The sequence below is a fragment of the Ovis canadensis genome, chromosome 24, assembly GCF_042477335.2.
Source record: "Ovis canadensis isolate MfBH-ARS-UI-01 breed Bighorn chromosome 24, ARS-UI_OviCan_v2, whole genome shotgun sequence".
Taxonomy (NCBI): Eukaryota; Metazoa; Chordata; class Mammalia; order Artiodactyla; family Bovidae; genus Ovis; species Ovis canadensis.
Genome location: NC_091268.1, coordinates 15180728 through 15191590, shown reverse-complemented (window position 1 = coordinate 15191590; position 10863 = coordinate 15180728). Strand labels below are relative to the sequence as shown.

The following is a 10863-nucleotide window of genomic DNA, read 5'->3' as shown; positions in this document are numbered from 1 at the left end:
TGCCTGGAAAAGTCCATGGACAGAGGAGCCTGGAGGGCTACAGTCTGTGGAGTTGCAAAGAGTCGGACGAGCCTGAGCACATGTGCACACACTGTTAACAGTTTGCTGTATGCATACGCAAATTCCATGTGTGTGTCTGAGCACTGATACATTCATTCCCATACATATGGGTATACACATGGGCCAAGATGTTTTAAATTTGTATTATATTTAATTTTTATTGAATTATAATTGACATATATTGTTAGTTTCCGGTGTACAACATAGTGATTTGACAGTTTTTAAATTTTAATTATTTTTTTATTGAAGAGATTTTGCTTTACAAAATTTTGTTGTTTTCTGTCAAACCTCAACATGAATCAGCCATCAGTTCAGTTCAGCCACTCAGTCGTGTCCGACTCTTTGTGACCTCATGAATCGCAGCACGCCAGGCCTCCCTGTCCATCACCAACTCCTGGAGTTCACTCAGACTCACGTCCATCAAGCCAGTGATGCCATCCAGCCATCTCATCCTCTGTCGTCCCCTTCTCCTCCTGCCCCCAATCCCTCCCAGCATCAAAGTCTTTTCCAGTAAGTCAACTCTTTGCATGAGATGGCCAAAGTACTGGAGTTTCAGCTTTAGCATCATTCCTTCCAGAGAAATCCCAGGGCTGATTTCCTTCAAAATGGACTGGTTGGATCTCCTTGCAGTCCAAGGGACTCTCAAGAGTCTTCTCCAATACCACCGTTCAAAAGCATCAATTCTTCAATGCTCAGCCTTCTTCACAGTCCAACTCTCATATCCATACATGGCTACTGGAAAAACCATAGCCTTGACTAGACGACCTTAATCAGCAAAGTAATGTCTCTGCTTTTCAATATGCTATCTAGGGTGGTCATAACTTTTCTTCCAAGGAGTAAGCGTCTTTTAATTTCATGGCTGCGGTCACCATCTGCAGTGATTTTGGAGCCCCCCCAAAAAATAAAGTCTGACACTGTTTCCACTGTTTCCCCATCTATTTCCCATGAAGTGATGGAACCAGATGCCATGATCTTTGTTTTCTGAATGTTGAGCTTTAAGCCAACTTTTTCACTCTCCTCTTTCATGAAGAGGCTTTTTAGTTCCTCTTCACTTTCTACTATAAGGGTGGTGTTATCTGCATATCTGAGGTTATTGATATTTCTCCCGGCAATCGTGATTCCAGCTTGTGTTTCTTCCAGTCCAGCGTTTCTCATGATGTACTCTGCATATAAGTTAAATAAGCAGGGTGACAATATACTAGGTATGCATATATCCCCTCCCTTTTGAACCTCCCTCCCCACCCCACCCCTCTAGGCTGATACAGTGCCCCTGTGTGAGTTTCCTGAGCCATGCAGCAAATTCCCATTGCCTATCTATGTAACATATGGCAGGCTAAGATTTTTGAAAATACTTTTACTCCAAACTAGAACCTAACTAAACCAAAATAAAAATGGCTGGGTGGGGGGTGATAAAATGGGAGTTCTGAACAACAAAATAAATATCATTTCTAATAGAAATTGTTATTTCTCTTATCATTGCTCACCTAGAAAGTAACATGAAATTTTTAAACATTTTTATTTATTTGACTGCACTGGGTCTTAGTTGTGCCATGTGGGCTCTTTAGCTGCTGCATGCAAACTCTTGCAACATGTGGGATCTAATTTCCTGAACACAGATGGGACCCAGGCCCCCTGCATTGGGAGCACAGACTCTGAGCCACTGGCCCACCAGGGAATTCCCTAGAAATTCTCATAAAATTTGACAAAAGCTATTCAGGCTTCCCAGGTGGAGCCAGTGTTAAAGAACTCACCTGCTGGGACTTCCCTGGTGGTCCAGGGCTAAGACTCCATGCTCCCAATGCAGGGGGCCTGGGTTTCATTTCTGGTCTGGGAACTAGATCCCACATGCTGCAACTAAGGGTTCACATGCTTCAGCAAAAATTGCAACCAAATAAATTTAAAAACAACTCACCTGGTAATGCAGGTGATATAAAGGACACTGGGTTCAATCCGCGGGTCATCAAGATCCCTTGGAGGAGGTCATGGCAACCTACTCCAGTATTCTTGCCTGGAGAATCCCACAGACAGAGGAGCCTGGCCGGCTATAGTCCATGGGGTCTCCAAGAGTCGGACACGACTCAGTGACTAAGACACATGAAGGGTCCTCAGTGCTATGCACGGTGGGTAGGGTGGAATTTTTCCTTTGGAGCACTGTGTTATCGCTTTTGCTTCATAGGATTAGTTTGGTATTTTAGAAAGATCATTCTGGGACCAGAATAGAGGACGGATTAGAGACAGTGAAACCAGCTGAGGGGCTACTGCAATGTGCCAGGCGAAGGGGGGTGAGTGTGTGAACTGAGAACGTGGAGCCGGATGTGCACAGTCAAAGGAGAAGAGGGGTCTGGATGAAGAGGCCTCGGAGGGAGACTCACAGAGCCTGAAGACCAGGTGGGTACGGAGGTGAAGGGGAGCTGGCAGACACTCCGCCTTCTATCTCCTAAATCTTTTAAAAAATATTTATTAATTTATTTGGCTGCACTGGGTCTTAGTTGCAGCACACAAGGTCTCTAGTTGCAGTATGTGGGACTGAATTCCCTGGCCAGTGATAGAACCTGGGCCCCAATCCTGGGAGCCAAGAGTCTTAGCCACTGGACCACCAGGGAAGTCCCTAAGATCTTCCTTTTAAAGCAGGAACTCTGTATCTCTTGCCAACTCTGGCCATGTAACTGGGGCTCAACTAAAGTTTTCTTTATTTTGTTCTAAATTTATTTCAGTTTCTTTCAATTAGAATTTTTGAAGAAATCCTTCATTTTTTTTTATCCACTATACAATCCTAAGCAATTCCTGTTCATGTTTTGATTACCAAAATTTTAATGTGTTTTTTTTTCCTTTAAAGCATGATTTCAACTAATAAACTAGTTCTTATTACTTACCCAGTCATTCAAAAGCTGATGGTTTAGGGGTATCCAGGTACTCATTTTTGTCTGCATTTTGGGACCATTTGTGTTTTTTGGAGGTGCAAAGGCCATCATGAAATAACTGGATATTCTTCTGTAAGAAAAACTATACCTGCGGAAGAAATGAATCATACAATCTTCAGAATACTAAGAACACTCATTCCATACAATCCTCTTTAGTACACTGGGGCAGGGACGAGGGGGAGAGTAACATTTACTGGGAGTCTTTTGTATGTCAGGCACTTAACAGGTTTGCTCAATTAAAACCCATAACAATATGGTAAGGTGGTGGGTTTTAGCTTATTTTACAGATGAAGAAAATGAGGCTCACTGAAGTTACATGCTTTGCCCAGAGTTATACAGACAGTAGGTGGTGAAACAGAGAATCAGACCCAGGTCTGTTTAACTCTGTTTGATTTTCATTGGACCAAGGGGAAAAAAATCAGAATCACTCAGCTAAGAACATACCCTATTGGTCAGAAAGAAGTATTTATAAAATCACCGTGCAATCTGAACTACCCCATTTTGTCCCTTGTGACCTCCTTCTTCCTCTGTCAACTTTCTGACATCTAGCTAACAAGGGCTCTAGCTTGCTACCATATTTAAGAAGTAGAAGAGTACAATGGACAAGGCCAAGAATTTACATATGGACAGATTTGGGTTTATTGGGAAAAATACACTGGGGAAAATATACAGTCCACCCAGTATTGTATATGTCTGCCTTCATTTTTGTGGCCTCACGGCATGTGGGATCTCAGTTCTCCCACCAGAGACAGAACTCACATCCCTTGTATTGGAAATGTTGAGTCCTAACCATGACTGCTGTTGTTCAGTCACTAAGTTGTGCCCAACTCTTTGCAACTCCATGGACTGAAGTACACCAGGCTTCCCTCTCCTTCACTGTCTCCCAGAGTTTGCTCAGACTCATGTCCATTGAGTTGGTGATGCCATCCAACCATCTCATCTTCTCTTGCCTCCTTTCTCCTCCTGCCTTCAATCTTTCCCAGCATCAGGGTCTTTTCCAAGGAGTCGGTTCTTCACATCAGGTGGCCAAAGTTTGAGAGCTTCAGCTGCAGCATCAGTCCTTCCAGTGAATATTCAGGGTTGATTTCCTTTAGGATTGACTCATTTGATCTCCTTGCTGTCCAAGGGAGTCTCAAAGGTCTTCTCCAGTACCACAATTAAAAAGCATCGATTCTTCAACACTCAACCTTCTTTATGATCCAATTCTAACCACTGGACAGCCAGGGGAGTCCCTAGGTCTGCCTTCATTGGATTAAAGCACTCTAATTTCCATGAGGGATTATTTTTCCCTCAGTGTGTAGGGTCTGCTGATTGGTTAATCAAGGTGGCCTCCCCTTGCCCAGTCATGAGACTAAGCTAGGCCAGGTAACTGATGCTGGCTTACCCTTGCTTTACAGCCACGTTGATCATTCAAAGGACTGTAGATGCTCTGAGGAGATTGTTAAGCTGTTCTCAGACTCTTCTTGGAGGGGCTTCCTAGGTGGTGCTAGTGGTGAAGAATCTGCCTGCCAATGCTGGAGACCTAAGGGATGCAGGTTTGATCCCTGGGTTGGGAAGATCCCCTGGAGAAGGCCATGGCAGCCCACTCCAGTATTCTTGCCTGGAGAATCCCTGGGACAGAGGACCGTGGCGGGCTATGGTCCACAGGGTCACAAAGAATCAGGCACGACTGAAGCAACTTAGCATGCACGCATGTCCTTTCCATCTTGTGAGCCACCTGATAGCCTTCAATAAATTTCACCTCCATTAGCTAGAAGACCCGTCTTGTAGGGGCATCCCTGGGGGCTCAGATGGTAAGGAATCTGCCTGCAATGCGGGAGACCTGGATTCGATCCCTGGGTTGGGAAGATTCCCTGGAGGAGGGCATGGCAATCCACTCCAGTATTCTTGGCTGGAGAATCCCCATGGACAGAGGAGCCTGGCGGGCTACAAGAGTTGGACACAACTGAGCGACTAAGCACACAGCACGCACACATTAGCTAGAATCTATTTCTGTTGTTTGCAACCAAATCTTGTTACATTACACAGTTGGGATCCTGGCTCTAAAACTCACTAGCTTTGAAACTTTTTGCAAGTAGTCACTCAGTCGTGTCTGACTAACTCGATGGACTGCAGCACGCCAGGCTTCCCTGTCCTTTACCATCTCCCGGAGGTTACTCAAACTCATGTCCATTGAGTCAGTTATGCCATCCAACCATGTCGTCCTCTGGCATCCCCTTCTCCTCCTGCCTTCAATCTTTCCCAGCATCAGGGTCTTTTCTAATGTGTGGGCTCTTTGCATCAAGTGGCCAAAGAACTGGAGCTTCAGCTTCAGCATCAGTCCTTCCAATGAACGTTCAGGACTGATTTCCTTTAGGATTGACTTGGACAGGTACACACTGTTATATTTAAAATGGATAACCAACAGGGACCCACGATATAGCACAAGGAACCATGCTCAATGGCAGCCTGGCTGGGGGAGAATGGATACATGTACATGTATGGGTGAGACCCTTCATTGTTCATGTGAAACCACCACAACACTGTTAATTGGTTATACTCCAATACAAAATAGAAAGTTGAAAAAAGTAAAATAAATAGCATCACCACAGACTTTCTTAGAACTTCCTGTTATTTACAGAGTTCTTCAAAGCCTGTCCTTGAAAGGGGCACAACAAAATATTTTAAGGTAAAAAATATTTAAAGCAGATTGATGGCATTTTCAGTATATATCCTCCGTGTTTCTGGTTGTTTGTGCCTTCTTCCTCCCTGAAGGTATGTTTCATATCCAAAGCAGTGGTGCTGAGCTGAGGACTGCACAGGATTTGCCTGCCTCACCCAGGGCTCCAAAAATTATAGCAACAAATATAAGAAAATTTAAAAACGTATTTATTTTTATGTATTTATCTGGCTGAGCAAGGTCTTTGTTAGGGCGTGTGAGATGTAGTTCCCTGACCAGGGATAGAACCCACGTCCCCTGGACCACCAGGGAATTCACCTGGACAATTTTTTGATCCAGATACCACAGCTAAGACCTGGCACAGCCAAATACATAAAAATAAATATTTTTTAAATTAAAAAAACATTATCTTTTTACTTACAGAGGATTCCCCCAAATGCTAGATGTGAAATTTTGTGACTCTCACTTGACATGTAATATTCCCTCTCAGGTTTAAATTAGAGCTGAAGAGAAAGCCAACGTTTTAAAACCTCAGGGTTTTAAACCATGGATAATATCTTCCTGCAGTTGCCTGCTGATACCACTCTGCTGGAATAAGGGGGAATTAAGGAGGTTCAGATGAGCCCTCACATTCTTAGCTCTGAACAGCTAAGTTGCAAAGGTGTAAGAAATGGTTTCATTACAGTATTATTAATTGGCTGCTATAAAAATACACATGAGCAGGCGAATATATAAAGCACGGTCACTGAGTCTAGATCTGCTCAGTTAAAAATCACATATTTCCTTTTTTATTGCTAGTTATTCATGTTTGATGTTTCTTCTATTTAAACTGATTGAAGGTGTGTGTGCGTGTGTTTTTATTTTTATTTATCTGTTTAGGCCAAGCCACTCGGCTTACAGAATCTTAGTCCCCAACCAGGGATTGACCCTGGCCCTCGGCAATGAAAGTACAGAGTCCTAACCTCAGGACCGCCAGGGAGTTCCTTAAACCAGTTGTTTTCAATCTTTTTTTTTTTTTCCCTCAGGGCTATAAAACTCTTTGAGGATATGATGAAAACTATGAATCTTCTCCCTAGAAAAATGCATATAAACATTACATTTTGTTTATACTAGGTTAAAAACTTCTGTTGTAAGCTCAGAAACTCTCTTTTCCCAGTATGAGTAGAAAACAATCTGACTGATTATAAGCACGATTTCTGATTAGGACAAAGTAGCTTTTCCAGGTCCTCCCTAAGGTGTTGCGTTGTTGTTGTTTTTCCTTCCTGGTTCTTCAGAGCTAGAAATTATTTGAATTAGGCTTTTTTTTTTTTTTTCAAATGAACTTGAATAAAGTTTGGTTTTCAGGAGACGGGGCCTGGCTGAGAAAAAGAGCCCTCTTGGTAACAGTCTTCCTGAAGCAGGAAATGGAGGCGTCCTGCCCTGGGTTTTGTCATTATCCTTTCACAGTTTTCCCTCTGCCCACTCTAGAAGACGGGCAGTGTGCACATCTGCAGGCCCACACTGGTTCACAGTATAGACCACTCGGGCGCTTTCATACAACATGCAAGACAATTACAAGACAAAGCAAGTTGCCTTCCCTCCCTCTACATGCAAACCTTGCTGCTGTTTTCTCATGACCTCTTTCCCCCTTAATGGCTGTCCTTGCATGTTCCCCTTTAATTTTTCCTTGGTAAAGGGGAAGAAAAAGGGCTTATGGCCCTTACCCCCAGTGTGTGCCTCTAGTGTCCTGTTTAAAGGCAAGGATAGGTCCTCTGGTAAAGTGCCAGTGGTTACACACCTCCTGTCCCATCTTCAAAGCCATTCTTCACACTGTCACCGTTGCACAACTTCACTGAAGACTTACCAGGTCTGTATTACAGGCATAAAGACAAGTCTTGACTAGAATGGAGATTACAGTCTACTGCAGGAGGGGTTTTTTAACAAATAAAAAAGTATATATTTAAGGTGATGTTTTAGTATATGTACACATTGTGGAATGCTTACACAATCAAACTATGTAACATATCCATCACCTCCCATAGTTACTGTGTGTGTGTGCGTGTGTGCGTGTGGGTGTGCATGTGTGCGCTTCTGTGTGTGATTACCCTTGAGATCTACTCTTCCAGCAAATTTCAAGTATATAATATATTATTATAAACTACAGTCACCATGATCCCTGGGCAGGAAGATCCCCCGAAGAAGTAAATGGTAACCCACTCCAGTATTCTTGCCTGGAGAATCCCATGGACAGAGGAACCTGGTGGGCTACAGTCCATGAGGCTGCAAGAGTGGGACACAACTTAGCGACTAAACTACCACCACCATCACCACACAGTCACCATGCTGTACACACGGTCTCTAGAACTTACTCATTTTCTAACTGAAGGTTTGCACCGTTTGATCAGTATCTCCACACTTCCCTACTCCCCAGCGTTGGCTAACCACGACTCTATTCAGGGAAGTATTTTTCAAAAGGTCTCTTAGTCACTTTTCAGCTCAAAAACCTTCGGAGACTCGATCATGGCTACAGAATCCTTAGCATGCTCACCTCACACCTCACACCTCAAGCTGGGCTCAGACTAGGAGCGCTCGGCCGAGCGTGCGCGGCGCGCCTGCGCCGTCCGTGGTGCGCGCGCGCCCGGCCGTCGCGAGAGCTCGCGGGCGCTCCGAGGCCGCGCTGGGGGGCCTCGCTGGCTCCGTTTACCTGAGGGACCCGCGGCCGCCCCCGGCCGCCGCCGCAGCCCCCGGGAGCCCGGCCCCGAGGTGTGGGGGGAGCCCCGGGTCGTGCCGGCCCCTTCCCGTCCGGCTCAGCGGGAAAAGGACTCGGGAGTGGGGACCGAGGCGGTGCCGGCGCGGCCGCCCGCTCCTCGGTCTCACCCTGCGCCGGAGCCACCAGCCGCCGCGGCACCGCCTCCTCAGGGATCCTGATTCTCGTCGCCGCCGAAACAAGAGCCTTGGGCGCCGCGCTGTGGAGGGGTGGGCGGCGGGCCGGCGGCGGAGCCCGAGTCTGGGGCTGGGCGGCCCGGGCGCGCGGGCTGGATTCACCCTCTGTCCCGAGCCCGCGCCGAGCAGCCTGCTGGAGTGGGGCCCGCGCTCCCTGCGCGCCGCCCTCGGCCCCGCCTGGGGCTCGGTCGGCGCCGCGGGGGCGGGTGGCGCTCCCGGGCCGCTGGGGGCTGTGGGGGGAGCGCGCGGCCGCCGGCCCGGAGGACGACGCTCCGAGGGCTGGGTGCGGGGCCGCGGGCGGCGCCGCGGCATCTGGACTGCTGCCTGTTCCTAGTCCTGAACGTTGTCCCCTCTCCTCCCTCCCGTCAGTTTTGCAAAGTCTGCTTATTCCTCCTGGAGGCTTCCCTCTCTGCCCCCTTGGACGCTCCGTGTGTTTGCCCTGGGGTACCGCGGTGAGGTTCATCCACAGCCTCTGAAATAAGGTGCTGTTAAACATTTCAGGACATTTAAACATCTTCCTAGAGGCCTTGTTCAGAATTAGGTGCCTTCCTCAATAAGAGAACAAGGGGTGGTTCGTTCGTTCTTTCTTTCTTAAAAGAAGAAAAACATACACCGCTAATTTAGGCAGAGGCGTCAACTCGAAGTTCCAAAATATCTGGGAAAGACAAAAAGTCTGGTTTTTGGCCCAGAATAAATGAAATTTTGAATTGTGGTTCCCTTCTGAATGTAGCCAGACAGAGCAGCTGAGCAGACCTGCAGCTATAGGAATAAATGACTGCTGTATAAGGTTGATCAAACAATATTTTATTTTATAGAAGTAGTTTGGAGAGACCTGTAACGTTTATGTACGGGAATTTGGTTACTTGGCAAAGCCAATACCGCAGGAGCACGGAAACAAAGACTTGACAAGGGGGATGTTACCTCCCTCTTGAGCCTTCTTTTAGCCTTTAGTGGTGTGCTGACAGTCAAAGGGATAGATAAATCCGTAGTTCTGTTATTAAGAAACATTTACTCCTGAAGATAATGCTTTCCATCCGTCCTTTTTTTTTCTCCCATCCGTACTTTTAAGCAAATCAATACCATCTTTTTCCTCCATCAGAAGAAGGGAAAAAACAAGTTTGTTTGAAGTACCAAACCACAACATAGAGGTAATAAGATAGGAAAGGGACGTAAAAACTTAAGTGGGCAGGCTTGCAAGGATAGAGCTGAAATAAAAGATAATCGAGATGCAATTCTTCTTACACTGTTGCCTTTTATTTAGTGAAATAACAGGTTCCTCCTCTACACCCCCCCCCCCCCAAATGCTTTGAAACTGTCAGGAGAATAAGGGAATTAAGTGTCAGGAATCATTGAACAGGAGGCTTCCTGTGTGCTGTTTTGGATCTGTCAGAAATTCTCTGTTCCTTATTAATTCCTGACTACTCAGGAATTAAGAGGAGAGGCAAGCCTCTCCCCGGCCGAAGAATCCAGGCATTTCCTTCATTAGTTTCTCTATACGGAGAGAAGTACCCTCTTCCTTCTTGTGAACCACAGGGTAAAAGTGATTGTTTACAACTCTCTCTTTAATATGAGAGAGCTCTCTCTCTCTCTCCCCTATGTTTTGTAAGTCTCGAATTTTAATCTTTATCTTTGCTGAGAATAACTATGTTGTAAGACAGTATATATGCCCACACCATGTTAATTAAAACACCTTTGCTCCATCAGAGCTCTGTTCCCCGTGCCTGTCTTTCTCTCTCTCTATCAGGCTGTTTGTTTGGAGCACAGAGGCCCTCTGAATTCACTTTCCTGCCCGGGCTTCTAAGACCCTCTCAAGAAGGCGCTGTGTGCCTTCAGCACATCGAGAGGGTGCCTGAGGCCTCCGTGAACTCAGCGAGCCCCGTGCCAGGGGCTTTATTGGCTTTCTCCATAAATCAAGGACTATCAGCCTCTTTCTCTCCTTTACTTTCTTATCATCGACTCCGGACCTCCAGGTTCTGGTCCATTAAAGGACCTCAACAATTAGTAAAGCCTATCGTCTTACCTACTCTTTCCTCCTCCTCTGTGCTTTCTTTTTTCTTTTTCTCTTCCACTAATATTCCCTGCTTCTACATCTCTCCTAAATCTACCAGTGCCCTATTAATAGACGAAGAAAGGACTTTAGGTTCTTTCATCCCTTTTTTCATCTTCGGTACTGCATTGCTCTGAGCTTTATTTCATGCTTTGAACATTTAGGTGGATTTTTCTAGAGAGATCCCCAGCCATGATTGAGATATTTGAAGTAGGGAGGCTTGAGGAGAAGATGACTAGTAAAGTGCATGTTCT

The 10863-nt window shown here is 45.9% G+C and overlaps 1 long non-coding RNA gene across 1 annotated transcript; it reads right to left on the bottom strand.

Annotated features, from left to right (window-relative positions):
• Window positions 1-214: 214 nt before the first annotated feature.
• LOC138428718 (uncharacterized) lies at window positions 215-8752 on the bottom strand. The gene is made up of 3 exons (XR_011252553.1): window positions 8168-8752; window positions 2934-3069; window positions 215-1223 (listed from the first exon to the last, which is right to left on the bottom strand). It is a non-coding gene; the product is annotated as an uncharacterized lncRNA (long non-coding RNA).
• Window positions 8753-10863: the final 2111 nt, after the last annotated feature.